At 29.4% G+C, this 6,463-nt stretch overlaps 1 long non-coding RNA gene across 1 annotated transcript; it reads left to right on the forward strand.

Moving 5' to 3' along the window:
- Window positions 1-4,621: 4,621 nt before the first annotated feature.
- LOC145324281 (uncharacterized) lies at window positions 4,622-5,041 on the forward strand. The gene is made up of 2 exons (XR_013881228.1): window positions 4,622-4,742; window positions 5,000-5,041. It is a non-coding gene; the product is annotated as an uncharacterized LOC145324281 (long non-coding RNA).
- Window positions 5,042-6,463: the final 1,422 nt, after the last annotated feature.

Raw genomic sequence — 6,463 nt, forward strand, 5'->3', positions numbered from 1 at the left:
GCTTGTTGGTTATACCTTATACCTGATTTAAATCTATAAAACATTCAAACATGATATCGAGCGGCAAAAAAAACCTAGAAATTACTCTGGACTAATACTAAATATTTCTTTAAAATACAAACCAATCATTTAAAATGTTAATAAAGCTATTATAGGATATATTATGAATAAGTTATTAATTTATTAGTTTTAGTTCGTAGACCGAATAGTCTGCAAAACATTGTTGCCAACGGGGGACTGCCATTTCTAAACCAGCAAATTTACAGTGGATGTATTTATGACAAACTGAAATTTTTACTGTATAAATGACAGTAAAATTGATTCTCATGCTTTAAGTACATCCAACACTGGCAAAAATACATCCAATATTTTTATACATATGTCAAAAATACATCTGACACTGGCATTTACACATCCACACTTTTTCAATATTATGTCATAATTACATCCAACACTGGCATTGATACATCCATAGAAATTTAATAAAAACAAGAAGAAAACAACACACTTGTATATTATTTGAGTTATAATATATTTGTCAGGTAAAAATAATAGTTATTTCTCGCATCGTATTGCCAACAAAAGATGGATTTTGTATATAAACTTTGAGTACCAATATAATTTACTGTTAAATATCCCCTCCTTCCCTGTATTCTATAGAACACAATTATCCTTGTCTAGTTTAAATTCATGCACAGAATAGTCTGCTAAAGTTTGCATTTAAAAATATTCTGTCAAATTTCTTCAGCCTAGTTTACTAACAATCACACTTAGCTAACATCTGTAAAGGGATTATATTTCATTGTGAAATGAGGAAGAATAACATTTGAAACAATTTGAAAAATAAAAATCATTAACTTTTTTTTCAGGAAATTGTTGATTTCTTTGGCTTTTATCACAACAATACATTTTGTTGCTCCATCATCCCATCTGTTATATGATACAGACATCTAAAACTTCTGACCCGATTTTTCGTCCAATTTCAAAAGGAACATTATTAGCAGACGATAGTATTGTTTACTTTCGACTCAATCTGAGGTGGATTCTTTTAAAAAGTAGACTCGCTACTTTTTGGCGAGGCAAAATTATTTTTGTGAAAAATTATCCAAAGCTTATTAAAAATCTACAAAAATTAAACAAAATAATATATTAATAACCATTTTATATTTTTATTTCATTTTTGTAGATTTTTGAGGATTTTTCACAAAAATAATTTTTCCTCACCTGAGTGTAGCGAGCCTAATTTTTTAAAAGAATCCACCTCTGTTTGAAGCTTTCTCATTTATGACGAAATTTTTGCGCAAGTAAGTTTGATTCAGTAAAGCTTTGTACTAAGAAATGACATTGTTTATAGCTGACTTTTATTAATGTATGAAATGAAAAAACATGCGTTCGTAATGAAATGTGTACACAATTTAACAACCAATGAGATTTAATGTAGGTTTCTATGGGATTCTCCTATTGGCTCAATCAGACATTGCCTCTCTTGTCTTATTACCTTCATTTATCCCTAAGTAAAAGATATATTTCAACATCTAACCAGAAATGAGGTGTAGTTAACAAGCGAAATTAAACTTAAATAATTTATAAATTTTTTGGGGGTTTTGGTGGGCAGAAGTAAAGGTCGTTATTACGACTAAGTGTTTGCCCACTAAAAACTTCTCAAAATCCCCTAAAAGCATTAATTTCTGGAAATAATTCAGTTGTTGGTTTATACAGCTGATATCAAACAACTAACATATCAGCTTTAATCGTAAAAATTAAACACTGGTTGTTTTTAATATTTCAATTATTCTTGATAAATAAATAATTTTGAACAGCAAAGAGTGATAGTAAAAGTTTTTGCAATAAATTACCCAAAACTCATGTCAGCGAGGTGTGCAAAAGCTTTTATAATTTTGAATTCTAATTGGTCTAGATGTCATACACACACAGTGAAGAAGAAGAGACTCACGTTCTTGGATAACAATATATGGTGTTCTTGTAAAATTAATAATGATTTAGTTATAAAATAATTTCACAACTTTCATGGAAAAAATAATTTAGGCTAAACCAATTAGACAAAGGAAAGGGAATAAAATCGAAGAATACATCTTTCCCCAAATGCAACACTTTGTACGTTCCCAATTGTCCAAGAGACCTCCATTTTATCTTTACAAACCTGTTTGTTTTATTATCTTATACAGTAGTTGTATTGACATTCTGATAAGAATAAACAGTAAAAACAATCTTTCTACTGTTTCTTATTGTTATAAGAATCTCTACACACCAATTTTGATAGCTCTAGGCGATTATAACATGCGTAAATTTACAATAAGTGGTATACGAAAGACAGAAAAAACTTCTTTTTAAGAGGAAATGTTGGGTTGTTGAAAGACTGACATATGGCTTCCCTTAAAAGAAAGACTAAATATTTTTTTAGTTTTAAGGCATATTTAGCCTTAATTATGCTTATGAAAATAATATTAGTTTCATTGTTTTAACGTAGGAATAAAATATTGGGTCCTTTCGTATTGTCTCTTTACAATACGAATGCACAACAAATAATGCAAAAAAATATTTATAAAATTGCATAAAAGTCGACTCAATTCGCAGTCAATTGATATGATTTTTAAAGGAAAATATCTTTTAAATTACAGCCTTTGAAACAATAGTATATATGTTTTTAATGCCTTCAACAATCAGAATGCAAACCTGCCCTCTAGATCAATATAGAAGCATAATGGATGTAGAATAACGTGGATATTATGTCAGAAGAAAAATTGTCGCCAAGTTAGGTTGATATACCCCCTCGCATTTTTTGGTCAGGCCGTTTATACAGTAGGAGGAAGGGGGATGTGGATAAAAGAGGAGGATGGGAAATATGGTTATTTTTAGCTAGCTACAGAGTTCATTTTATTATAGAACAAGAAAACCTGGTGTAATAACATATCCATTAGAAAAGAAAAATGCCATTTGCGAGATACTTTAGAACAAAAGAATAAGTATACTATCTTTTTAACATTCTGAAATTTTAATTTATCTACTGTTCAATATTTGAATGCCCTAAATAATAAAATGTATTTATTGGACAGTCTTACAGACAAAAGCTAATATAAGAGTAGCTTCGTTTTTTAAAGCGAAGCTTTTCTATAATTGGGGTTAGTCCGCCCTTCTGTCAGTAAAGGATAGATCTTATCGTTAATTTGGGCATATTAGAATTGCCCTATCGATTTTAAACTTGAAATGATGATACTCTATAATTGATACTAGAATGTCCGTACGCCCCTTAAAAATATGTTGATTTTTACTTTTCTTTTTACCAACAATTTTTCATGAAATACATATAGTTTTCTAATGTCTTTAAACAGTATCCAGTATTTAAGCAGTTTTGTAACAAAATTATTTACATTTTGTTAAGACTTTTACATTCATATTTTGCTTATACCGCTCTGATACTACCATTGTCCTACCGCTTAAGAGCTTTGTTTTTATGATTGTTGTCATCCTTGTTAAAATTGCAAAGCAACTAAATTTATTTTTCTAAAAATCTTCTATTTGATTACACAAGGGAAGAAATCCCTTTTTTCTGAAACCAGGCTAATTGCAAATTTTAGAAAAAGTTTTGGACAATTTCTTTAAAATATCTAAGAAATGTCTTAACAGTCCTCTCTCGTATCAATTATTTTACATTATTAAATTAATTTCATAGGGTAAAGTGAGTTTTAGAGTAGACGCTCTTGACGGATTTTAAAAAATCTTTATTATTATAATACACATTGTTTATTGGAATACATATTTATTTCACAGAATCTTATGTCACATGGCAGCCTTGTAAGATATTTTCCCCTATTAGATTTGTACATAAAGTAACGAATAAACGGACGGACTAATAGTAAAGCTAATAATTATTCATAACGTCCATAAAGAATTATTATAGAAGCATATAGAGCAGCCTTACATCTTGATAATGATAAACAAAATTATTAAATTTTGGGTACCAGTATAACTTACAGTCCAATGTTCCTTTCTTCCCTTCTCACTTGGCAAAATAATCTTCACAGTAAAATAATTCTTTAAATATGTTAGCTACTATGTAAATTCTCATAGCTGCCATTGCGTAAAGCAAACCAATCAAACTTCCGACAAAGTAAGTTACAGAGTTGCTTAATTAACTCATATGTAGAACTAGGGGGTGAGTTTTAGTTCAGAACAAAAGACCCAAAAAATGTTCTTTTTTTCTTCCACAAATTGGAATAGAAAGAAAAGGTAGGGAGAGGAATTATTTGTTCTGGAAAATGTAAAACTTTTTAATCACTTCCTGTCTTTTTACTTAGAATCTACACACACACACACACACACACACACACACACAACCAAACACACAGAAAAGTAAGCAATTTTAAATATACTAGAAATGCCTGGATGTACCATCCAGGTTTAGATAAATTGGTGAAAATAATTGTTTCCTTCTTGTCTTGGTACTTATGTAGTGTGTTCCTTGCGGGATCGAACCCCCACCTAAACCTTACTAGAAATATGAGTAGAAGACAACTTTTGTAGTTTGAAATCATATTATCTAAGCAACGAAGCGCGGCATAGCCATATGTGTGCGCCCCACGCGCTTTCTTCCTTTGTATTGTTTGATGCCCTCAGCACGGCACATGTTATGTGACGAAAAATCCTGTTCTGCATAGAATGAGTGGTTAGCTGTGTGATTTTTTACCTCTATATACTTCCTGGCTTGATATGAATTAAGACTGGTGAGTAATCTTTCTTTTTAACCTTTGAAATTTGAAGATTACAGTGATTTTTTTGGTTTAAGATATAGCAAATTGATTTCTTTATTTTTTCATTAAAATAGACCAAATCATTGACTTATTTTTACCTACGAATAATTTTATATATTTTAAAATGATTCTGTTTGAAATTTATCAGTTTCTATTAAAAAATATGCACGTTTTCTTATTCGTTGAAACATTTTTAATATTTTGTATTAATTTTGTTATTATCTTTTTAGATCCCACCGTTTCATGGTGTAAATACACTATTTGTAACTGCATCAGTGCCTTATTCATTGGAAGTAGTGAGGATGATTGTGCTTCATGCACTTAAGATCTCGTAGACGGCCACGTAGGCCTAAGTACCGAGATATTCGGCCCAAAGTACCGAAACACTTCTGTTATGATACATTATTGATATTAATTCTTATAAAAATCATCACCCTGAAACATTATTTTCAACAAAAAAAAGGGGTTTTAGCTTTTTTGTTTAATTTCTTCTATGGTTGATTTTATTTTACCATCAAATAAAAAAATCTGTAAAGATTTTATTTTTAAAAATAGAATTCTAAACCTAACGCTAATGTCTCTGTGCCTTTTTACGCTAATCTCTTTATAATTGAGTGATGGACAGTAATAATATGCTGGTTCTTGAAGTCGTACGCAGACATACGCAATGTTAGAAGGGTGACGCAAATTTCAGATCTCAGTATTCATAATTTGAGAAAAATTCATCTTTTTATCATAGCAAATTAGATAATTCTGAAAGCATCGCTTAAATATTATGGAGAAAATAAGTAAATCAAATTGCAAAAATAATATCTGAAATTTGAGCTAACCTACCAACATTGTGTATGACCGCGTGCAACTTCAGTAAATGGCATTTTATAACTGTCCATCATTTTAAAGGATTTTAAGGGGGGTTGGGTGGGTTTTGAATATACAACAATAAATACTTTTATAGGTATGCAATACATTATATATTCTCCTATTATTTTTTCTAACAAAAAATAAACTTTTGTATAAATATAGGAAGTCCGCATAACACAATGAATTGTCTTTTTATTTACAAAAAAAGGTGATTTTTAAATCTACAAAACTAAAGTATTAATGTCTTCAGAATGAGGTATTTGATAGATTGACTTAAATGAATCTTATTATGGAGTCAAAATCAATCTTTATTTATTTACAAAGATGTCTACTAAAAGTAATTTTATTCTTTATACTATTAAAAAATTTAAATATTATATTATTCTAGGAATTATCTTTATTGCTTCTCCACTTAACAAAAGGAAAATTTGTCTACAAACAAATCTTGTTGCAATTTAAAATCTGTTTAAATTTCCTTTATAAATATAACATACGTTATGGCTGAGTGGGCTATGGCGTTATTTTAATTTTTTTCTCTTCATATCTAATTCATATCTTAAAACTCAGGATCGACTTGATAAAATCCATCATAAAATATAAATATTAACATATTCATAGAAAAACATATTTTCTGTATATGCATTAAAAAGCATTTTGCTTCCAAGCTTCTGTATTAGAATTTTTAATTATTAGCTTATAATTAGGGTGAAAGTTCCTTTCCTAAATAGCGCATGGGTTAACACGCTGGTTTGTCATCCTTAAATTCCAGGTTCTACACATTTTATATCCAAAATTGCGTTGACAACAAATTAATCTTTCCTTATTACATATCA

The sequence above is a fragment of the Acartia tonsa genome, chromosome 7, assembly GCF_053477335.1.
Source record: "Acartia tonsa isolate MP-2025a chromosome 7, ASM5347733v1, whole genome shotgun sequence".
Taxonomy (NCBI): Eukaryota; Metazoa; Arthropoda; class Copepoda; order Calanoida; family Acartiidae; genus Acartia; species Acartia tonsa.